Source organism: Pinus tabuliformis, chromosome 9 (assembly GCF_031772625.1).
Source record: "Pinus tabuliformis cultivar Carrire ecotype Pingquan chromosome 9, CPIR1, whole genome shotgun sequence".
NCBI lineage: Eukaryota > Viridiplantae > Streptophyta > Pinopsida > Pinales > Pinaceae > Pinus > Pinus tabuliformis.
Window position 1 is genome coordinate 1,449,341,795 of NC_142307.1, and position 26,644 is coordinate 1,449,368,438.

At 37.2% G+C, this 26,644-nt stretch overlaps 1 pseudogene; it reads left to right on the forward strand.

Annotated features, from left to right (window-relative positions):
- The first annotated feature begins 792 nt into the window (after window positions 1-792).
- The window catches only part of LOC149154048 (glucan endo-1,3-beta-D-glucosidase-like), a 95,816-nt pseudogene continuing 69,964 nt past the window's right edge, over window positions 793-26,644 (forward strand).

The following is a 26,644-nucleotide window of genomic DNA, read 5'->3' on the forward strand; positions in this document are numbered from 1 at the left end:
ATCATGTTTTTACTTGTAAATGAATGATCAATGTATCTATGACCTAATGGATGAAATGGTAGTTCATGTGTTGAGGCATCAATGTTTCTTACAGATTCTCAACTAAGTACAAGACCCCTATACTCAGATTTTTTGTTTACACCTATAGATTACATATTCATGATAAGTTTGGCGATATGGCTGTCATGGCTAGTAGGGGTCCAATCAAGGCCTCATCCAAATTATTGTTTTTGCATTGTCATTTCCTTATTAATTTAATATTCTAGAGGTATTATGCAATTTTGGGCCATGACCTAGGCTCTGGGCTTGAAAAAGAGTCTTAATTCGTGGGGACACTGGAATATAACTGAGCAAAGGAGTCTCTAGACACTACCTTGTAGGCCTGTGAGAGCATCTAGAGGACCTTGGACACTGGCATGCCCATAGTATGAGAGCTTATAGAGGTCAAGTTGTCCAAAAGATCAGTGGGACACAAGGGTAAGCTTCCTGAAGTTTTCGATTGGTTCGTGAGGGCACTAATGCTAATGTTGAATGTTTGTATAGTGTGTTTTCATCAGTTCCACTTCCTTAATGTGACTTAGGAAGTTGAATCAGCTGGCTTAGAGGAACAGAGAGGAAAACCTTCAAACCTTCAGGGATTCTAAAATCCTAATTAAAATCCTTAACACAGGCGACCAACTCAATAGCTCTGCTGTAAACAAGACACTTGAAAGAATAAGAAAGATGGCTGAAAACATCACATCCTGCTCATTCTACCATGTCCTATGAACTCTGAACAAGGAAGCTGATATAATGGCTACTAAAGGATGTCTTCTAGCTCAAGGTATGCTGGTAAAGAATGATGAAGAACCTGAAAGACACCCAATTCGTTAATAGACAAGGAGAGCTAATCAAGGACATAGTTCCGTAGAACAAATGTTGGCCACTCCTCGACATGATATAGGTTTTCACATGGGCCAATAGTTTTTGGGTGTTTTAACAGAGCGCAGAATTGTATTCATTCAGATGACAATTTTGAAGGAAGCGATGCATAGGATATGGGCGAGGGATGATCCAACAGTCATCGCCCACCAGAAAAGGTGGGGTGTTAAAGTCACGGGGAGTGGTAAGTGGTTTACATCGCACCGCTTCTGACTGCTGAGCAGTATTTCATGAATCAGACATAATCTACCTTAGGGCCTGATGCGTGGTTGGTCAAAACAACCCATATCGCACTCCTGTGGTGTTAAGGGTCGGACAATGATGGATGCGATAAGCGTCAGATATAGGAGGGGGAATATCTAACGGTTATCATGCGTTGTACATGGCAGGGTATTATCCTTGTTATGGGGTCGGGTACAGAGGTGGGATCAGGTTAAGGATTGGACAACGAGGGTTGTGAAAAGTGTCGGATCTAGGTGTGGTTGATCTGATGGTCATCATGCATTGCAGAAGGAGGGGTATTAACTGTGTTGGCAGTGGCAAGCGGTTTTCATCGCACCGCTCTTAGTTGCTAGTCAGTTTTCTATGAAATGGACGCGATGCCACTTAGTGGCTGACCCATGGCAGGACAAATCTGCCCATTTCACGCTCTCATGAGGTGTTAAGGGCTGGACAGATAGGGACGTGATAAGGGTTGGATCTGGATGGAGGAAGATCTGACGGTAATTGCGAGTTGAACATGGCTAGGATTCAACCTTGAAGTGGGGTCAGGTTTAGATGAGAGCCTTTATATATTGGAGGTAGGGACAGGTTATATATTAATACAGTTTAAAATATGTAGGTTTGGTATAATTTGGACAGTCGAGTTTATTCAGGAATTAGCGTGACCCAGGAAAGTACCAAAGCAACAAAGAAAAGAGGAAATGTAAGACAGGACTCTAAGATGCCAAAAGCATAGCAAGGATCTCTCAGCCATGCCAAATGCATAAAAGCAACAGCTAATCTCTAATACAAAAGCTACAATATGAGGACTCTATAGAGACAAAATTCTCTAAGTTGACTATAATCGAGGTTGTTTGGCATGCCCAACCTCTTCTTATAAATAAAATTCAACTGTTTCTGTTGGAAAAAAAATAAAAAAAAATCCCATGGGTTTATTAATACCTTCTGCTTATAATATTGATCCCTTAGGTTTATTAGTCATTTGGGTTTATAATATTAATAATCCCTTGGTTTTACTAATCCCTTAGGTTTATAATATTAATAATTCCATGGCTTTATCCATACATTGAGTTTATAATATTGATTCCTTAGGCTTCTTAGTGAGTTGGGTTTATAATATTAGTAAACAATTGGGTTTATAATATTAATAATTCCTTGCATTTATAATATTTATTTTTGGTTTTATAAACAAAATGGAAGTTTTTTTTCAAAAAGCATTTGTCTTTACATCATATAATTCAATTTCCAAGATAAAGATGAAATGTATAGTCATATGCAAAACATTAAACAAATTATTCAAAAATGGAATGAGATTGATGCGAAAACTATTCAAAATATTAAGAAATGAAATGACTATATTGAAATTATTGAAATCTGTAACAATATAAAATAAAAAATAACCCAAAAATATTAATTAAAGTACTATAGGGTTTAAGAAATATTAAACCTATTTAAAGCACAGTCGCACTATCCAATGTTGTAGTGTCACAATTATCATCAAACTATCATATTTTGCAACATCACAATGTAACAAGCACCGTTGCTATGCAACAATAAGTGTCACAATCATTCTCATAATGATATGTTACATTGTAATGTATTTAGTGTTACATTGAAACAATGAAAAAAATAAGGTTTATAATATTGGGTTTAATCCAAGGGTTTAATATCAATGCTTTAATTTTATAATCCATTGGGTTTATCATATTAAACTAAAGTTTTATATTGTTACGGTATAATATTAATCTTAGGTTTTATAATATCAATCATAATGTTTAACATTAATTTCTCGAGTTTTTAATCTATTGGGTTTACAATAATAATCCTTGAGTTTGTTATTATATATATATATATATATATATATTATTTTTTAATTTGATATAAAATATGTATTATTGATAGTATTAATACACTTTAAGTAAATATATAAAAAACATTAATAGTTATATTAATAAATATGTAATAATGATAGATGATAACATAATAGTGAGAGATAAATATGTATTATAAATAATAATAAAATATTGTTATTACATTATTCATTATATGTGAATAGTATGATAGTTTGAAATATAAGTGTTAATATGTTAATAATATAATATATAAAATAACAAATTTTATAATATATATTATTATTTATTTTTTGGTAGGTAAGCACCTATAGGGGATTTGAGCCAGTGACCTATCGCAAAGAGTGCCTTAAAAGTGCACCCATTCATCATCAATCCAAAGACCTATGGGCTATTATTATTATTATTATTATTATTATTATTATAACATATAATTTGCAAGAAATAATATAATATATTTTATTTATAGTAAATATTATTGATGATGGTGGTGGTTAACGTCCACTGAGACCAAATTGGTCTATCGGACCTATAATTTTTTTAGTTTCTAATTGTCTGGCTCCTCGTCTTTCTTGGCGAGATTGGTATTGTAGCTTTCTTTTTCTTCTCTACGGTCTTCCAACTTTCTTTATCTTGCATTTCCTTCATCTCTTCTGGTTCTTGGGACATTGGTGTCTTAGCTTCGCAATCTATTGTGTTTGTCCTTTTGAAGATAGTCGGAGAAGCAATTTGGTCTAGGAGATCTGCTTTGCTGTTAAATGAAGATTTATTTTGTGCGGTATTCGAATCCTCATAACTGTTGATGCTTGAGGGGTTGTCCAGTTCCCTTTTTTGTTGTTGGGCGGGGCTTTCCACCTGCTTGTCTTGAGAGTTGTTTCTTTCTTGCCCGATTTCTTGTGATTCAGAGTTTTCTCGAGAGTATTCTTCCTTGATGACAGTGTAGTGTTCCTTTTGTGCTCCTTCCCACCATGTAGATCTGTGGTGATTTTTTCTAGCAGAGGCTTTTGGGCAATTTTTGGCTAGGTGGCCTGTCTCAAAGCAGGATCGACATCTGAAGAGGACACTTTCATAATCGAGTTTCTGGTTCCACACATAGTTTTTACTTGTTAGGTGTATTTCAGCTGGGAATCTGGCACTGAAGTCCATTTCCACAAAGATGCATGCATAGGAGGTTCTGGCATATTCCTCTATTTCTAGACACCTGGAGTAAAATTTCCCAATTGCATTTCCAATGGCTTCTAGCGAAGAGAAATTCCAAAGATGCAAGGGTAAGTTTGGCAATCTCACCCAAACTGGTGTTGAGGTTATCACTGTTGTTGAGGGATCGAATGATGGGTTCCATGGCTTCATGAATAGGCCTCATTTTTCCCAAAACCAAGGGTCGGAATCTAGAATACATTGTCTGCTTTCAAGGTTTTCAAAATCTACTATAAAAAAACCCCTAGCACAGGGGTAGATATTAATTGCATCAGGAATTAGAGGCTTCCATACCTCTGAGATCCAACTGTGGAGAGCTGTCAGCCGCGGCCAAAAACCATTGAATCGGCAGATGAGGGCACTTTCAGAGAACTTCAAAGCCTCATCGAGTGAGGCCTGGACCACCTGGACAGTGGGAGCTGGGGCTTCACTGACGATATGGGCAGGAGCTTGCCCCCCAGAGGCAGACAGAACTAAGCCAACAGCTATTTTCGTGAAGCTGGGAGCCATCTGGAGAATGCTCTCCTGCTAAGTATAAAAAATTGCCCAAGAGAAAGCCACAGAAGATTGCCGAAGCGAAGAGAAAAGCCGCAGATCTATAAAGAAGAGCCGCAGATCTATAAACGGCAAAAGACCCAATCAATGAGAAGAGAAGTGAAGAGCCACAGATCTATATCACGACTTGGTTACAATGAAGAGCAACAGATCTATGGTAGCCACAAGATCTACTATTCATATAACAGCCAGCAGGCTTGTCTTGAGTTTCCCATAAATTTTCGTTTTGCAGTATTCTAGCAATGGCTCCCATGGAAAAGCCCAATCTATGAAGAGCCGCAGATCTGGAATTATGAAAGAACAACAAATCTATGAAGAGCCGCAGAATTCATGTGGATACCTTCAAGCATCATGTTTCATGGATATGGTTGACCTTTCAGATCCGGAAACCAAATTAGCAAGGGAGGCAGCGAACAATGAATTCAACACTCTTCAAAATGTTTGAAAGAAGCATAGTAAGATGCAGTCCTCTGAAAATTCGAAGAGCAGCCGATCAGACACGCGCAGAAAAGATCTGGAATGCCCAGCAAAAAAGATCTTGTGTATAGAGCTATCCACGAAACATTACATAAATTATATAAAGATCTAGAATTCCCAGCATACACGCGCAGAGATCTGAATTAAAACCAATTCAGATTAATACTAGTACCCGAGTTTAAAAGCGGAAAGATCATATGCGCGCAAAAATATACAAAATACATTGATAGTTATAGTAATAAACATATACTAATTATTGATGAAAATGTAATAGTGAGAGATAAGAATTTATTATTAATAATTACTAAATAATATTATTACTTTATATGTGAATCATATTATAGCTTGAGATATAAATATTAATATATTAGCAAAATTTTATGTAATAATTAATATTATATCAATATACAAAATAATATCAATATAATAAGCATAATTATATAAATATGTTTATTGTTATTTATATAGTTATTAAAAATAAATATAAATAGCCTTTAACAAAATACATTTAACAATTATTAATGTAGTGGATGGTAGATATACGTCTATCTGCATATATTAACTACATTGGTAAATATGGTTGTGCTAGTATTATATTTGTTTAAGTGAATAAATTTAAAATTAATAATTTCGTTTACATAAATTATCCTCTGGATGTTTTTTATAAATATATTGTAGTGTGGTTTTATTATAATTTTGTTCTTAAATAATATCTAAAAAGAGTCAACTAATTTTTGATAATTTGTTTGGTAAATAAAATTGTTTTAAAACATAAAAGTTTCGTCAACACTGTATACTATTTTGATTATAGTCATGATTTATTTTTGTACTTTTAAAAATTCAACTATTGTTTTCACGAGTTTCATGTACTTCTCGTGTGAAGGAAAGGCACCAACAGTTTTTACCATATCACAAGTTGCTTTTCAGCGAGAAAAGACGTGCACATAATTTTTGATAATTTGTTTGCTAAATAAAATTGTTTTAAAACATAAAAGTTTCGTCAACACTGTATACTATTTTGATTATAGTCATGATTTATTTTTGTACTTTTAAAAATTCAACTATTGTTTTCACGAGTTTCATGTACTTCTCGTGTGAAGGAAAGGCACCAAGAGTTTTTACCATATCACAAGTTGCTTTTCAGCGAGAAAAGACGTGCACATTTGTTTTCATTGAAAAGTACACATATGACTAGGCTAGATTAAATATAATTTTTTAATATTTTGTTAATAATTTTTTTTAAAGAAATATCTGTGCAGATTTATGTAAAGGAATCACATTCTATTAGCTTATTAGTAAAGTCTAATCTTGAGGGCATCCATGAGAATTAATGGCATGACTTCCTATATAATAAGTAACAGCGATAGATTTTTTTTTTTAAACTTACAAACCCTCGGGCCTCAATTAACATAGTTTTCCTCCATTTTTATTGTTTCGAGGTTATGCCTCCAATGAACTTCTTCACAAATATTTATCGTAGACCCAATTGTATACATTTACTCACTTCATGAACTCTATTTCAAGTTTTTCATTTCTTTTTTGACCCGCACGAAGACCTTACTAGGTTTTCCGGAGATGGGTTCCTTGTTTGCTCTCCTTAGTTATGTCCAAGATGTTCTTGAACCTGACTTGGGTACTAGCAAATTGCAACCCCTCGGTGCTTCACTGTTATAGATTCTTTGTTGTAATTACATGTTTTAATTGTTATACGTAGTCAGGTTTTGATTTATATGATAATTATATGTTATTTAAGGGTTAATCCCTTCATCGGTTTGGAAATGGCTAAAATCCTCTCAGGGTTTCATATACCCATCAAGGGTTAATTTCCTATTCGAAATTTTAAAGAGAGTATTTAATGTGGGAAACAAAGTCTGTTTTCTCCTTTCGTATTGCCTCGGTTATTGGGTGTGTGTTATATTCTTTCCACGACTAGCCCCACGCATGGGGGGCTGACAACACCCGTTTTTCGTTGCGCTAGGCCCAATAGAGGGGTAATAAGGGGGGCAGCAGCCACCCCTATCGTGGTATTTATGAGGGGTAGTAGATCCCCTTTATGCGGTCCAGGACAACTTCTAAAGGAAAATAATTTTTGACCCTATATTAGGTGGGTAGACCTATCTATGGTTTTTTGTGTGGTTTTTGCACATTGTCTTGACCATGATGGTTTTATGTCCATGGTATTTTGTAGATCCGGTCAAGGGAACCATGGTTAGTTTCTAATCTGGGGTTAATGGATTGAGATTTATAGATGCTTCAGCATGTATATATATGTATTGTAACATTGAGAGTAATATAATGAAAAATCAATCTGGTAGTCCCAGTTTTGGGATCTAGGAACAATCTATTGTATATGTAACGTACCCCTTTGGCCTACCCAGGAATAATAGCTTTTTAGGCTTCCAATTCTATAAATTTTTCTTTTTTTACAACTAAGATCTGACCATTGTCATACGTAATACCTTTATCGTCGCAAGAACAAGTATTATTAATAATTTATACAATCTCATAATATTGCATCATTCTTTTATGCTTTATTAGATCTGTAATGGGAACCCTAAGAACCTTATAAACAACTTATATATCAGAACCGTCATTAAGTGTGAAGGAATGATCATGGCATGAAACCTATATAATCTTCTAGTTAATCCACACAGGCATTAATGGAGTATTATATTACGTTTACTATGGCGAGCATTGGCCATGCATCATTAATATAATTAAGCATAATCAAGGTGTTCTGACCAACCCTTGGTTCAACATGCATAACTAACTAATTAAACTACCCTTATCAGAAGCAATTCCTTTACTTATGCAATTAGAAGCATGATCCCCTAAGTGTCCCACATGCAATAGAGTTACCACTTGATGTTAGATGCAAAAACTATCTTAACACTATTATATGACAATTTCATAATAATGACTTCAAGGAGACATTACAGAAATCATTATCATCAACAAGTTATAGTTATCATTTTCCAACTCCTTAAGCATGGTCAAAGGAATACTGACATGCACATCAAGCCCACAATATATCCAATCATTTCATAAGAAAACATTAACACAGGTAATCTATTTATGAATAATTGTCACATGTAAATTCTACCATGAATGGGTCCTAGAACTGTTACCCATTGAACATGCTTCTACAGTTAACTTCACACTGGAATGCAACATGCATAAGAAATTCATCATTCCCATAGTAGAGATAAATTCAACCATCATTATATCTGAGCTAAATGATTTTAATCTCTTAACAAGTAAGGATTAATGAAAAACACATATCATGCGAGTGAATCTCATTAGATTAGAGGGAAACATCATTAATTATATTAATACATAAGCATATACTATTATTCATCAAGCATTCTCATGGTGAAGACACTTAAGAACTCTTTTCATAAACAACTGGAACTATAACAAAGAGAGAGAGTAAGAATCATCATACACACATTCCACTCATGTGACACCAACTAAACCATCACTTGGAGGGAGGAGCACCACCACCCAGCCATGAATCACCTCTAATTTCCCCCGAGCTGATGATCTTGATAAGGATCAACTGTCCTCAATTGATCAATGCATTGGGTATTTAATACCCTCTTTCATGATTTAGTTACCATTAGTGGCATCCCGCTTTTGTGAATTTTTTCATTTGCATAGGTCTTTTTCGGAAAAACACATCTTTATCTCCCACGAGGCTTTTCCTCATAAAAGCTTTCCTTTATCTCCTGCAAAGCTTTTATGTCCAATGGATCTTTATCTCCCTTCCATCCGATCGATCTCCAATCCATCCAAGCTTATCTAAAATTACATCTACAACATTTATCATGAAAGATTCATCTCTATCCCATTCATCATGGGATTTGGCAAGAATCTCCTCTCTCTTGATGCTCCACCCTCCAAGTAATTTGTTTTATTAATTTATTTAATGACACATTTTATTTTCATATTACATATCACCTAGGTTTCCTCAGCTTATGTTTAGAATAGTTTAACTGACAAAGGAGGGTATCAAACCTAGCTTTCCTCTTCTTAGGTTTACAATATTTTAACATACAAGGGAGGATATCACACCTAGCTTTAACTCAGGTTAGGTTTGCAATAATTTATCACACAAGGGAGGGGTGTAACATACTCCCCCCTAAAATTTTAGATCATCCTCGGTGTATCACTACATCATGTCCTCGTTCACAGGTAGCTAGTTTCTGAATCAATAGCTCTCATGGCTCTTTCATCTGACGCAATTTTTTCGATGTACATCAGTCACTAGGAGTGCTCAAAACACATCTCCTTCCATAGTTACACCAGTCTCAAGGAGTGCTCTCCTTTCATAGCTACCTGTAACATTGTTATCAAACCATTTGTGAGAATTTATAGATGCAAAATTTTAACTATGATAAATATCATAATATGTCAATTAATATTATTAAAGAAGCTATTCCTTATCATTTATTTTATCTAGAGAATGCATGTTATCTACTTGCATTCTTTCAAGCCTTTGTGTTCTTGTCAAACACTAACTTCTTGCAGTGTCTCTACATACACTACATTAGTTAGCATATTTTCCACATTAATATGTCTACAAGGTCATAACAGATTAGTTCACATAATAATATATATTCATCATATATATTCATCCTAATTGTACGTATGCCAAACTGCAATTAACCATGGTTAGTTATACAAATCTTACTTTCCTTTTTCTATGTAACCTCCAGGTCAGTTGGCTTTCCAGACATTTATCTAATGTATTCATGCATACCTACAAACAATTTGTATTATGCACACTGATATACATATCTTATTTCAAACTTGTAACATATGTAGTCATACAGTACCATATCTACTGTTATACATAGTACCATCTATGCTTCTACCCATCATACCATTCCCATGCTATCACTTGCATGTCAAAACTTTGTCCACATATTTTCCTACCATGTTAGTATCATACCAAAAATTATTTTCTCTTTTTCTAGCAATTAAAACAAATGTGCTCAATTGATAATAAATGTGTATAATTATGGCTCATTTCTGTAATCAAAGAAAGTTTTGTGAAGTGCAGATCATTTCCAGATTTCGTTGGTTATAATATCATTAGTATAGTACTGTATTCATGCATATTTTCATCATACCTTCTTCTCAATCTCCTAAAGCATACTATTATCTCACATATCATCAGATCATAATTCATCCCATATGATTTACTATTTCCCTTTGTATGCCTCAAAAACTTGTTGGGCATGCATAATTTAGTGTAGTTATACCTAAAAGTTTTTACTACATTTAATCCTACACCCATTTTAGTTGTAAGTGTTTATGATCTCAGGGTACTTACATGTTAGCTCCTCTTTAACATTAAATCACCCTTAACCAAAAGATGATTTATCTATGTTATGAATTCCTATTTGAATTACGCAACATTTCTTGTGTTGTCGAGACACATTATCAATGAAATCCAATAAAGGAACCTCTCAAATTTTCTTGGTACAAATTATAATATCAATCTATTTAAATAGATTGTTAGATATCATTTGGTTGACGACGTGGTCCATACCATTTGTGCTACTTCATCAATTACGATGATTTTCACTCAGAGATACTTATAGGTTCTATTATACATATCCATCAAAAGATGCATATGTCATGGAAATTTGTTTAAGTTAAAATATACCCTTAACCATACTTTCTTCCATCCGAAGAACAAATCACATTGTATGTAGATGCATTAATCAAAGGATTAATTGGAATGACAATTTGTACAGGCTATATAGTCTTGTACTATAACATGTTCTCACCATCCTTTACCTTGGAATAATACTTTCATAGCAATTATACCATTTATAAGTTGTTTTTATAGCATGATGACCATAGTTTAATCTCTGACCAGAATCATAGTGTAGTTTTACGAGAATTATGATTCTTGCATTCATAAAGGCAACAACTGTGCCACTCAAGTAATGATATCCTTTTTCCATGTGCATTTCTTGTTATTAATCTTAAACAAAATTGAACAACATTACTTTTAAGGCATTTTATCCCTATTGCATGTTATAACAACTTTAGTTATAAGATTTTTTTTCCTATCAGTAAGACTAATAACCTTCTGTTTCCTTGTCCAACCTGACTCTTAAACATAGTCATGCATACTTTGCCTATTTACTATTGGCACATAATAGCTTAAGCATGTATGCTAACAAAATATAATTTCAATATAGTTCAAGCAACTCAAATCCTCTTCATGGAGGAAAAAACCAAATTTCTACATGTTATGCATATTTGTAAGCATTGATAGCAGCCTAACATTGATTCTACAAGTCACAACTATGCCCAACATCTAAGAAACAAAACATACAGTCTATCGCAACACAACAACAACTCCACGCTACTTTACCAATATAATAATTTGGTCGATCACACTCTTTCTTTCTACAGAACATACTCCCCCTTAATAGGCATTAGTGTAACCAACATCTTTATGATTGTTGAGAAATGACTTTTACTTTCATTCAACATGTAAGAGACCATCAATACCAGAATTCATCAAGAAGTTCTTACATGGAAGATTCATATGACTCATTACTATGCATGGATATTAAGTATGATCTTTTTTAAAACATTTTTATCTGAATGACCACTCAGCCAAACTATGGTAACACATACAATTCATGGCAATGCATGGGTATATGTATAATTACACAACAATAAAACAATGATACAACCATGGTTTTCTTTATTATATAATCTTCTTTTCCAGGATTAGGTGATTTTATTTAGCCATGCATCTATATCGCAATTGTACCAATCACCATTTAAATCTCTTACCTATTGGAAAAATCAATTCCAATATAGTTTTCCACATGGTTCATCAACTGGTTGATGTCATGGTTTGGCATGTTGATCCAATGGTAGAAATTGTGTTAGTTTTAAGCAAAACTTTCTAATTTCTCTTCATCATTCATAATACCAATTTTTCCCAAGTTTTCCTTACGTACATCTAGTTGCTACCATGCCTATATATGTATTTTACCTTCACTTCCGAAACCACAATCTCCACATGCTCAAGCATGACTAATTTGGAGATTTACATAAAAATCAACCCACTAAAATAAACTAGAATTGCAAGTAGAAAACTGCCTTTGCTCATATACAGAAATCATTACACATAAGGATTTAACTCTTCTATGCAATTCCAAATAAGCAGTTATTTTCTTAAGCTCATGCAAACTATGTTTTCCATGTAGGATTTCCAAGTCTTGCCAAAAGAGTTTTCACATCTATGTTTCATGTACCTCAACAATTCTAAATTGTGATATACCATTAAACAGTTAATAAATTCATTCATTGAGCTTTATGCCAAATTTTCCCTTACATAGAAAACATTTTTAGAAAAAAATTCTTCATGTTTTTACATGCTTGACCATACCTTGGTTAATGTTTTAACACCGAGGCTTTCTCTTTCATATTTCACTTGCTTACTTGTGCAACTATACTTCATAAGTTTTTGTTTCTCTTTATCTCAACTTGATATCGTGCTTCAAAAAAAAAGGGAGTTTTTCACGAAGTTAATGCTGCATTATGGAGAGACCACTATGGAATTTTATTTTGAAGTTGTCCAGTAGCTTTGGAATAAATGCTCAATAGACTTCTTCCCTTATTCTTAATTTCTTTTTATATGACCATGTCTCTATTTCGAAGATAAAATTTGATTTTTAACAATCATCACTTGGATCAAAAATTGTAAACAATTATGTATAAATTTTCAATTCAAAAAACTTCAAAATCATTATTATCATAAATCATTCGTGTGCTTCTAGTTGAAAGAGTTCCTTTGTTCTGGATATTGTCCTACTGCAATAGATGCAATTTCTAAGCTTACAAGGCTTGACATTCCTTCAACTATCAATAAATTATCATTATAACACATATGAGTCATTTTAACAACGAATTATTGTGACCATTATAACACATATCAAAAATGGCCTTTTTATTATGATAAGTAGCCCACTCTCGTCACTAAGTATTGAAAACTCTTCATAGAGTCACAATGGAAATTATAACTATTATGTCGCGTTCTATGAGCGAATTGTTGACAACATTGTCAAATACAATGTATTTACTGTATAATGCAAACATACATCAAATGTTTGTTCCAGTTGCAACAAATAAAATTATATGATCCCACAATAATGTTACACAATTATTATGTCTGTTGAAGCTGGTAAGTTTCTTGGAAACTATAAGAAATAAAAACCTAATGTTTTTATTACAAAAGGCCAATGGTCATCCTTGGGTCATCAAATCCAAAAAGTCAAATTCAAAAAAGCCATATACCTTACAGTTTTTAAAATGTTCTTCTATCACAGATTATTCCAAGTACATTTCTGCAGCCTCGAGGGCTAACTGTTGGCATATTGTAAATTTCACTCAGTAAAACTTTTAATTCCATAATCTTAACATGAAAAACTATACTTAAAGACTTATTTTTTTTAAACACAGAACTCATATTCATCTCCGAGCACACGTAGCTTTTGAAAACCAAAAATGCTATAGAAATTTTACAATGAGTTCATTTAATCCATTGTGAATATCAGAGGAGTGTCTTACCATTTTACATGAATCCCTCATTTATAAACAAAGGCCATATTACTGATTAAATATTCTGACTATCTGAACCCCTTTGGATTTCATGTTCTCCCCACACTGTTGGGTTCAAAGAGTGATCAAAGAGAGTCGCCTTCTATTTCAGAATAGAAAATAGTTCCATCACTCCCTCCTGTGTGAACTTTGCCAATGCCAAAATTTTTATTCTGTTAATGGTCAATTCAACCCATTCAACAAGATCCATGGTGGCATACTACTATCCTCCAACGTCCCTTATTGATGAAGGCATGCATGAAGGTGCTTCACCACGAAGCTCGCATATCATTCCAACTAACTTTGACTCCTAAATCAAGGTCAGTGCAACCAAATCTAACACTACATCATGTACATAACCTTCTAGACATTATAGACTCACCAAAATGAAGATCGTTCAATATCAAGACACCGCGAGTGCTTCTGCACTGTGCTTGGAAGAACTTAACCGGATCTATCGATCCCAGTTTCTGTGTCGACACTTACTGCATGCATATGTAGATGGACATTCACAACCACCCGTGTGTGCTTCTATGATTTTTACAAGGATCTCTCCATATTTATATTAACATATATCGATCTTGTTCAGAAAAAACAAAAATCAACGGAAACAATACTTACCCATTATTATATGTAGAGCATAGAAAGCCAAACTCGCTTTTTACGTTGATGAATAGAGCATGTAGTTTAAAAGTTGGGATAATCATTATCTTCATGATTTTATCTAAGTTCATCTATGGATAACCCCTATCCATCTAAGGAGATGATGCACATGAGAATAGTCATTATCCCAAATCCACACCTTCCATTCAACTGATAATAGACAACGAAAAACAAGCTGCATTTCAACTTTTCTACAATCCTTCCAGGGAAACAGTTTTGTTGCCTTTGTGGCCAACTCGTATACCTCCCAGTCTATAATAAAGCAACATTTTGATGGTGTTGGACCTACCAACATGTACGGGGATCTCCCCGGTAAGAAGTCCCAATTAAACCTCAGACTGTTTGGTGTACAAGTCCCAACAGTGGTTCATAAGGTAATGCCTTGACCGCGATGTCGCATAGAGGCAAGTTAGACACGGATGAGACAACATTAACAACATACACAACACATTTCCATTAATAGATTATGGATTACAACAAATGAATCAGTTCAGATGTAGAACACAATTTAAAGCAACATGCATTACAAGTTTTAAAGCTCATTCTTACAAAAGATACAATACATGTGTGAAAACATGTTGGCTCTTATTATATAAAGAAGGGTAAGTTCCAATCATACAATACATCTATGTAAACCCACTAACCCCAATAGTGGAATGTTATAGCCACATCCGCCTACTCCTCCAAAGAGATGAACCAGCTCTGTGCAGTGGAGAAGCCAAGGTGCACTACAATATTGTCCAAGCTCTTTCCAAGTTATTATTATCAGAAGCTTGGTTGACCAAAATCCCATACAATGAGTTATGAGGGAATATTTATAGCAAGGGGGGCGGTGACCCTTGACATTCCCCTTTGTGATAGTGCAACAACCCTCATGACTTTTCACCTACTCTATGACTGTTACATCCAACTATTGACACTTGACTTACACTTGACATGACTCAACATTACAATGCACATGTACTCACGTGAGACAACATGGCTTGAGCAAGCCATGTAAGAAATCACTAACGCTCGGTCCACTGTGATGAGACCAACTCTTTGAAATGCTTGTGATGGTGAAGGTGATGAGCTAACGCCAAGCTTGGTTGCCTGTGATGGCGTGCATGCACCTCGTGGTGACATCTTGTTGAAGCAAACTCTTGCCTCCGTTGCAACTAGTGCATTGTTTTGGCCCCTTCATCTAACACATTTGCTAACATGCGCATGGTCTTCTTGCTGCAGCTGAACCAGAAACACACTGATGCATACTGTCCCTATTGATCTTCAAGTGTGTGTTGGTGGTCATGTGCATCAACTTGCCGAAGTACATGTTCAACACCAATTGGACTTGCTTCTTGTATTCACCTTGTTGAGTGTGTTGAATGGGTTGGATTGCATGCGTGCACACAATGACATGCATGTTGTTGAATCCCTTGCATGCGATCAACAACACTGCTCACCATGTCTACTCCGTGTTAGCTACTAGGATGGATCTTTAACTTGTACAGGCGCAATTTCATCCGGAGTGCATGTTATGCCCACTATTGTTCCCGTTCCTGCTACAACTCATTCTTCTGCCTATGTAGCTTCATGTTCTTCCTGAGTTGCTCCTTCAGCACATGCAACTCCTTCTCTATTCCATACTCTGTCTTCACGCGACCTTCATGTCGTGCCGTCACCTCATAGCATGAGTCTCCAAAGTTTCTTTCATTATCGGTGGATATGCTTGATCTTGCAACTTTGTTCCACCTCTGTGTTGTCAACAACATTCCTCTTGCATTCATTGCATTCGTTGCATTCACTGCATTCATTATGTTTGTTGCATTCGATACACTCGTTGCATTCAGTATGTTGTCTCCAGTTGTTGTTCATGATGCTGCCCATTGTGATATCTTGATGTTCCTATCTACGAAAAACTGGATGCCTTCGTGAATAGGAAAACTCATAGAAATTTGATCGACTGCATCTACAGGTGCTCTCTAAGCGGCGACTTCAACTCTGCCCTCTTGGAAACCATTGCACATGCACTGCTGAGAGGCAGATGAACACCTACAATACCTGGAGACATGAAAATACTCATGGCAAGGAATCTGTTAGTCGAAAACAAAAATGAACTTGAGAACTAATTTGCAACATACCTCTGTGATTAATCATGAAGGTTGCACAATTTTGGCTGGGAGGTCGGGAGACTGACTTCCAAGACCACGTAAGGCATAGTTTGGGCTTCTGGGAGACTGAATGATTAATAGAACTGCATAATGTATAGTGCAGTCTGGCTACTGACTACTGGAATTGCGCAATGCATAATCTCAACTAGCAATGGCTGTGGCCTCAATGACTGCATTGCGCAATTTTATTGGCCAACAGTCATTGTCCCTCAGAAATGCACAAAACAGTCTTGGGAGATATTCACTGGGTAGAAATGTGCATTTCTTGAGAGGAAGATAGATCCTTACCTCTCAGGATTGCACAACGCAATCTTGGTGAAGCTCTTGCTAAGGCAGAGTCTAAGCCAATGCTGCCTAGACTTCCTGACAGGAAACTGAAAGTGAATGTGAGTGTGAATGCATCGTGATACTAAGTGTAAGCATAAGTAAATGACCATGCATGCAAACGGTGAATGACCGATTCAAAAAATGGAACATCATGCATATGGGTGAGGCGAGTTGCTGAATCGGCGACCATTTGTGAAAAATAGTTGCATGCATGCGACAATAGTAAGATATCAACGAACAATGATATAATGGTAGGAAAAGATAATATACATGTAAAAGACGAAAACCACTCATTAAAATAAAGAAAAAAATACTCACACAAGAAAAAACACAAAATGCGACAGAAATGCAACACAAAGTGTGGGAAGCGAGCTTACCCCAAAACAGTCGAGTTGAATGTGCCGACAACTCCTAGATGTGATGTGGGATGCCAGAGATGCAAGTTTGATGTGAGGAATTAGATTTGCATCATTTGATTGATACGTTTTGATAACATCGAGGTTGTGACGTGCATGCCACAAATCTAGGGAAAGTGACACTTGGTGGGAGGTTTATGAAATTATCCTTGCATGTAACCTCCAACTACTAGAAAAAGATCCCTGAAACAAGGGATGCCTTTGCATGTTGCCTTGGGAGAAAGTCAATGTTGCTCGGTGGAACTGGTCAACTCAACTGCACCTGCAAGAGATTGCTGGACTGCTAGGAGGAAATGCACATTTTTGGTTGGGCATTGGGCTACCTGCCCAGGAGATTTGCGTAATTTCTAGGCAGCGAAATTGACTAATGTCCAGATTTGTGTAAATTATGAGTTGACCAGCCCTGCTGGGGAAAATTGCACAATTCTTGCTAGGAGTGTTGACTGGCAGAATTGCGCAATCTTGGAGCCGAGTAGGCTGCTAAACAGGATTGCACAATTTTTGGAGGGAAGGATGGTTTCCCTCAAGAAATGTGGAATTTTCTTGGGGAAGCTACTCAGCCTGCAGTTGGACCAAATCCAAGTGAACAACCTATGAGGGGAATGCATCAAGCTATGATCGACAAGCTGCCTTTGTGCAAGAAAAACACTAAATCTTGTGAACCTAATGAGGCAAGACAAGTTGCTTTGAAGGGTGTAAGGGAGGCTCCAAAACAAAGCTAAGGAAAAGCTTTGGAGGGTGGTTATAGCCGCTACAACACTTGGTGATACACTGGTATAACTCCAACTCTCTGAATTGACCTTGTTTGTGAAAAGGAAGTCTAACACCTCTAGAAGTATTGCTTAGTTCTCATCTCCTCTTGGTTTCACACTAGATTGATTGTAAGATGTAGCATCTGCCACACTCTTGGTCGATTGAAACACATTCCAAGGAAAGTCAACACATTTGTTTCAATTGGGGCTAAGGGGTATATTGATGCACAAGTAGTATATTTGTCAAAGTCTTGGTTTCATCTTTGGTGTTGTTCTGCTGCCAGCAGGCCTGGAGAGTACCCTGGCAGAGTCACATAGGAACACAAGCATGGCTCCGCTGCTAGTGAGCCTGGTTAGTACCCTAGTGGAGTTACTTGCATCACCTCTCTCCATGGGAAGCCTTTCTCTTCTTTCACCTTATTCATTTTCATCATTTTTTTTCAAATTTTTTCACATTTTCATTTTTTTCATTTTCAACTTCATAATTGTGCATAGAACTTATTCATTTCAGAGGCAGAAGAGGGATCTCATCTTATGGAGAGCAGAAGAGGTTTTTCAAGTAGAGAAGTAGTTTATTATACCTCTGATGTGCCTGTTACGGTTTTCCCCCTCACCTTACTCTACTTGACTGAGCTAACAAAGGTTAACCCAAAAACAACCAACTAGAGTAGGTGACACTAGTTAGCATGCAAGTATTGTGTTTTCACCAAGGTTCACTTCGAACAGTACATATTTTCCATCGACGTATCATGGAATGAAAGTATCAAGTTATTCATATAGAGGGAGGATGACAAATAACCAAGTAGTGATAACAACACATGGCCTCTTATACTTTACCTAGCTTGCTTCAAGAGTCATACATGGTTTCATGCGAAACTATCCTACGAAAATAAACAAGTGAAATAACAAAGAACAAAGAAAAGCAAGAGTAGAAGCAAAAGTGAAAGCAAAGCAAGTAAGAAAACAAGCAAACAAACAAACAAACAAACAAAGCAAGTAAGCAAACAAGAATGCAAGCAAACAACTCAAAATAAAACACTACTCCTACTCCTAAGCTAACAGTGCATGGATCATCTTACGTGAGGTGATACTTCCAATGTAGCCACAAGCACATTGGCTAGCCCATGTTGGTGAAGGCAAGGTTTGTGAACAAGACAGTTATGCGAACCAACAAACAGGAAAGATGTAGCATTGAAGGCAAACACACTCCGAGCTTACAAGTGACCGCAGAACAAGATGAGTGATAGTGAATGACATGCATTCTGTGGTGCTACCATGACGTTGTGATACACTATGTGCAGATGTTGAGTGTATGCATTCTCTTGACTATGACATGCAAGCAAATGTGAGAAAGGTAGACCACTTGTGTTGTGCATGTGTGTTTGTTGTGTAAGATTCCTCCAATGCATGAGTGATGGGATCGTGTAGTTCGAGTGGAGGAAGTGAAATCTAGGTGTTTGGTTGACCTTTAGTGCAAAGCAGAGAGTGATGAGGAGCCTTGAGTGTTGCAAAAATTTCCTGACCAATAGTAAGACCAACCTTTGAGCAACGAGTGCCTGGAAGAACCATGAGCTCGGGTTGAACTGCCTCAATAGTCTAGGGGTTTCGACCTCATGGATAGATAGATCATCATAGACTATTGTCTTGGATAGATTAACAATGGTTGAATCAAAATTGTGATTAGAGGAGGAAGTGAATAGATCACAACAACCAAGATTAGAAAATCCAGGATGTTTGTCAGCATCCTCATGATTTGATGAATCGGGTAGAGTGGTAGATGAGAAGTAAAGATGTTCACCCTCTATGTTTTCAAGAAAGATAAATGATAGATTGAACAAGTTTTCTGAGGAATATGTGTCCCCTCTGCACTGTAATGACATACTAGCATCCGAGCTATCTTGTGAATGATTGAAAGTAGAAGCATATAGAAATGAGTTTTCACAAGGAAAATTAGCAGTGGAAGAATCACAAGGGATGTCAAGATGAAGAGGATGAGAAGCAGCCAGAAGGGAGTCACCCTGCACTGTGGGCCCTTCTTTAGATTCCCGCACACACTCATCATGAATGATAGCGTAGGTTGGCTGCATAACACCAACTACATTAACAACTTGATCCTTGTTCATAGCAGGTGAGGAGTCTGGAATGTAAGAACACAAGATAGTACAATCTGAAGGATCAATAGAACGTGAGGGCGGAGGTTGAGGGAACGAGTCCACGTGACAAACGACATGCTTGCAATCCAAATCTGTGCAAATCTCAAGAGAAGGTGGGGTGGGAGTGTGTGACAATTCAACAGGGGCATGTGCATGATCTCCCACATCACTCTGTGATGGTGGAGCTATTTGATGAGGTGAAGGTGGACAGTCACTTGTGATAGAAACTATACCTACCTGTGATTGTGCAAATCCATCACCAAAGTGTGTTGAGCAAGGTTTGGATATGTGAAGAAGATACTTAAATCTTCCATCAAGAAATTCCCAATCAATATCATCTTTCGAGAATTGGTATGCAAGATTACAAAAGCGTGTGTGTAACTGTTCAATAGATTCATCAGGTGCTTTTCATAATTTTGGAAATTCTTTGTTGAGTGCTTTACAGTTGAAGTGATTGAAAGCATGGTCTATCTCTATGACTAGATGAGAAATAGAATGAATAGATTTTTGGGGCAGCATGGCACACCAGTGCATTGGGTGCCCTTGAAGCATGTAGATGAACAATTCACAACTCATGTATTCTTCAAAGAATCCACGTCTTTCGCATGAGCCTACAATGTCGATTACATTCCTTACCAAGGCTATGTAGCCTCCACCATCAAAATTTTTATGAGACAAGTTATTCATTAGCCTTTTCAGGATGATGAAATCGTTTCCATAAGACATGCATCCTGAAAGAGCAGCGCGATTGTGAGTCTTGATAGATGTGTAAAGATTCAAAACAGATGTGAGGACTTAGCTTGTCATCTGGCCCTCTTTCTAATGCCCAAATTTTGATGGTGCTCGACCCACCAACATGTAAGGGTATCTCCCCGGTAAGAAGTCCCAATTAGACGTTAGACCATTTGGTGTAGGAGTCCCAGCAGTGCGTCGTAAGGTAATGCTTTGACCGTGATGTCACATAGAGGTAAGTAAGATAAATCTCTCAGTATCAAGGGCGTGACTGCGACAGTGAGTCAAGGAAGGTGTATGAGAGGTTTAACATAGTTGGGTTGAGATGAGGGTGAAGGTGAGCTCCAGGTTGAAAGGGATCAGCCACTACTTGGCTAGGAACACACAACACACAAGACATACACAACTTCTAGTGGAGTTGTTCACTCGGATGTGGTAGTCACAACATACAAGGTAAGATAACACATACAACACTCATAGATCAGTTCGAATGAGGGAAATGGTTGTTACAACAATGTTCACGTGAAAGGTCTGTCTCATGTTCGGTAGAGCAATCGACACAGATGGGACAACATTAACAACATATACAACACATTTCCATTAATAGATTATGCACTACAACAAATTAACCAGTTCAGATGTAGAACACAGGTTAAAGCAACATGCATTACAAGTGTTAAAGATCAGTCTTACAATATATACAATACATGTGCGAAAATGCATTGACTCTTATTATATAAAGAAGTGTAAGTTCCAAGCATACAATACATCCTTTTAAACCTACTAGCCCCAAGAGTGGAACGTTACAGCCACATCTGCTTGATCCTCCAAAGAGATGAACTGGCTCCATGCATTGGAGAAACCAAGGCACGTTACCATATTGTCCAAGCTCTTTTCAAGATAGTCTTATTAGAAGATTGGCTAACCAAAATTTGATACAATGAGTTAAGAGGGACTATTTATAGCAAAGGGTGGGGTGACCCTTGACATTCCCCTTTGTGACAGTTCAACTACCCTCATGACTCTTCACTTACTCTATGACTGTTACATCCAACTATTGACACTTTACTTACACTTGACATGACTCAACATTACAATGCACATGTACTCATGTGAGACAACATGGCTTGAGAAAACCATGCAGGACATCACTAACACTCGGTCTGTTGTGATGCGACCAACTCTTTCACATGCTCATGATGGTGAAGGTTGTGAGATGATGCCAACCTTGGTCGTTCGTGATGGTGTGCATGCACCTCATGGTGACACCTTCCTGAAGTGAACTCTTGTCTCCATTGCAACCGGTGCATTGGTTCGGATCCTTCATCCAACTCGTCTACTAACATGCACATGGTCTTCTTGGTGTAGCTGAACTAGCAACACTTCTAATGCATAGTGTCTGTGCTGATCTTTAGGTGTGTGCTGGTGGTCATGCGCATCAACTTTTCAAAGTACATGTTCAGCTCCAGTTGGACTTGCTTCTTGTCTTCACCTTGGTGAGTGTGTTGAATGGGTTGGATTTCATCCGTGCACACAATGACATGCATGATATTGAATCCCTTGCATGCGATCAACAATACTTCTCACCATGTCTGCTTTGTGTCAGCTGCTGTGATGGATCTTTAACTTGTACGAGCACAGTTTCATCTGTGAGTGCATGTTGCACCCACTATTGTTCCTATTCTTGCTGCTACTCATTCGTGTGTCAGTGCAGCTTCATGTTCTTCCTAAGTTGTTGCTTCAGCACATGAAACTCCTTCTTTGTTCCATTCTCTATCTTTGCACGATCTTCATGTCGCGTCATCACCTCATAGCCTGAGTCTCCAAAGTTTCTTTCATTATTAGTGGACCTTCTTGATCTTGCAACCTTGTTCCACTTTGTGTTGTCAACAACCTTCCTCTTGCATTCATTATATTCGTTGTGTTCATTACATTCGTTGCACTCATTGCGTTCGGTGCATTCGCTACATTCAGTATGTTGCCTTCAACTATTGTTCATGATGTTGCTCGTTGTGATATCTTGATGTTCTTCTCTATGAACAACTTCATGTCTTCATGAGTAGGCAAGCTCATAGAAATTTGATCAACTGTATCTCCAGGTGTGCTTTGAGTGGTGTCTTCGACTCTACCCATTTGGAAACCATTGCACTTACACTGCTGAAAGGCAAATGAACACCTAAAATGCTTGAAGACATGGCAACACTCATGGAAAGAAATATGTCAGTCCAAAATAAAAATGAACTTGAGAACTCACTTGCAACATACCTGTGTGACTGATCATGAATGTTGCACAATTTCAGCCGGGAGGTCAGGAGACTAACTACCAAGGCTACACAAGGCATAGTTTAGGCTACTGGGAGACTGACTGACTGCTGTAACTGCCTAATGCATAGCCCAGCCTGGCTGCTGACTGCTGGAATTGCACAATGCACAATCTCAGCTGGCAATGGCTATAGGCTTAATGACTTCATTGCATAATTTTCTGGGCCAATAGTCACTGTCCCTCATAAATGTGCAAAATAGTCCTAGGAGAAATTCACTGCATAGAATGCACATTTCCTGGTAGGAAGATAGATCCTTCCATCTCAGGATTGCACAATGGTGTCTTGGTGAGGCTCTTGCTGAGGCAGAGTCTAGACCAAGGATGCCCAGACTCGTCGACGGGCTACTGAAAGTGGATGTGAGTGTGAATCCATGGTGATACTAAGTGTAAGCATAAGTGAATGATCATGCATGAAAACGGAGAATGACCAATTCAGAAAAAAGACAACATGCATGTGGGTGAGGCGAGCCACCAAATCAGCGACTGTTCGTGAAAAATAGTTTCATGCATGTGATAGTAGCGAGATAGAAATGAAAACTAAAATAGTTCTAGGACATGATAATATACATGTAAATGACAACAAGCACTCACTGAAATCAAGAAAATAGTACGCACACAAGAGAAAACACAAAAAGTGACAGAAATGCAACATAAGGCATGGGAAGTGAGCTTACCCCAAAACAGTCGAGCTGAATGTCCCAACAACTCCTAGATGTGATGTGGGATGTCATATCGGCAAGGTTCATGTGAGGAATGAGCTCTGCAACATCCGGTTGATAAGTTTTAATAACATCGAATTTGTGATGCGCGTGCCACAAATCTAGGGAAAGCGACACTTGGTGTGAGGTTTCAAAAATGATCCTTGCATGTAACCTCCAACTGCTAGAAAAAGATCCCTGAAATAAGGCATGCCTTTGCATGCTGCCTTGAGCGAAGTAGCAAATGCATAAAAGTTAGTTTTGCTAAGTCTCGGAGGGAACCGGTCAACTCAACTGCACATGCAAGAGATTGCTAGGAGAAAATTCACATTTTTGGCTGGGAGCTGGGCTGGATGCCCAGGAGATTTGTGCAATTTCTAGGCAAAGAAGCTGAATGTTGCCCAGATTTGCGCAAATTCTAGGTTGAGCAGCCCTGCTGGGGAAAATTACGCGATTCCTACTTAAAGTGTTGACTCGCAAAATTGCGCAATCTTGGACCCTAGTACACTTCTAGATAGGATTGTGCAATTTATGCAGGGAAGGCTAGCTCCCTCCATAAATTCACAATTTTCTTATGGATGTTGCTCAGCCGCAGCTGGACAAAGTCTGGGTGAACAGCCTATGAGGGGAATGCATCAAGGTGTGATTGACAGGTTGCCTTTGTGCAAGAAAAACACTAAAGCTTGTGAGCTTGATGAAGCAATATGAGCTGTTGTGAAGGTTGGAAGCAAGGCTCCAAAATGAAGCTAAGGAAAAAATTTGGAGGGTGGTTGTAGCTGCTACAACACAACACGAGAGGGGAAACCATAGTGCTACAGTCTTTTTGCTGACCCTTTGATGGAAAAGATAGAGATACACCAATCTGAACAACACCCAAAATAAATACTAACCATAATCAATAATGAAACAACAATGTATAAGGAATAAAGCATAAGGATAATGCATCATCCAGCCATGTGTTTGTGCCTTACTGGACCAACGCTTGATTTGCTTCACATCTATGGTAGAACAACCTGGAAGGTAGCAAGAAAAAAAGTAGTTTCCATCATGATTTTCTCCACTTAATTTGAGAAGGTGTGGTTTCCCTACCCATTGGCGTGGATCCATTCTTTTGATATTTAATTAAACAAGGTTGTTACACATTGGTAATATCCCTCATGACAAGACTATATTCTAATTATCCCGATTGTAAAACAATCTAACAACAAGCATCTTACAGTTTGCGCAGAATCCTATGACTTCCCTCATTCAACCCTTACGATACCATTTGCATCATTGTATTGTTTTCCTGTTTAATTAGAAGGAAGAAACAATTTTCGCACCTAACTGAGTCAACTGATGTTTTTAACGACATCATTCCATCTATGGTTGGGCTTTCATGGTCTTATTTACATCCTTCCGCCGTCTTGTTGATTATCTATCTACACACGCATGTCAAAAATTGGATGTTGGCTCACATAGAATACTTGGAGCAAAACTTAACATGCCCATCCTTTTCATAGAATTTGGGGTTTCAGAAAGAGTGGGTGGGCTATAGAGACACGTTTATGCAAACAATGTATAACAACATTCTGAATTCTATAATAGGTGGTGGAGCAGCAGGAGGAAGCTTGTTGTGGCAATTGTTTCTTGAGGCACGAAGAATGTTGACTTCCAATAGCTTGTGTATTTCGAAATGTAACAACTTATAAGACCATTGAATATCTTTAATAAGTTGAATTTGTAATCTTTGATTTTGTTTTATTGAATATATGCATTGGGTACACTCTATTTTCGCAAATTTCAAATGCATGAATAAAAATTTATTCTAAATGCCTGAATAAAAAATGAGGTCCTTCTGGCCATGACTTCACTTGGTATAACTACCAATCACAGAGAGTGAATGTAATATCCCAACATGCGGTTTTTATCTCAGCATGTCAATTGTACATGCCATAATTTAATAAATTAAAAACCAACATAAACCCCCAATGATATTGGGTTATATATATAGCGAACTTAATATCTATATGTTATTAATCCTTCAATAACCTTGTTAATGTTTGGATTCTTCTTTGAAGAACCTTAATTTTCCTTGGTGGAGAGAAATTCCATATGCTTAAATTTCTCAGATAATTTTTTTGGGTTATTGCTCTTATAGGAATTTTCATAATCAAAATTCGTCAACGCAAAATGCTACGGAAGTGGATTGGTCAATGGGCCCTAGTGTTTGAACATATTTCTATGATACCATATGCAATGTACCCCTGTTAGGGTCCCACCCTAACCCCCTTATTTATGTCATGGGATCACGTCATAGTCAAGAGTCAATAAAGCCCATATTAATATTTGTAAGTGGTTAACCCGCAATTAATGACAGGACCACAGTTAGTTGCAAATGGGCGGTAGTATTAGATAGATGGTAAATGGGCGGTAGCATTAGATAGATGGTATTAATAAAACCCACGGTATTGGCCCATGGTATTGCATGGATGAGTCATATATAAAGGATAGAGACTCCCTGCGAGGAGTATCGTGTCTTGTTTTGTAATCGAGCTCTGCTCTATTGGAGGTTGCCCCCTCGAAGAGGCC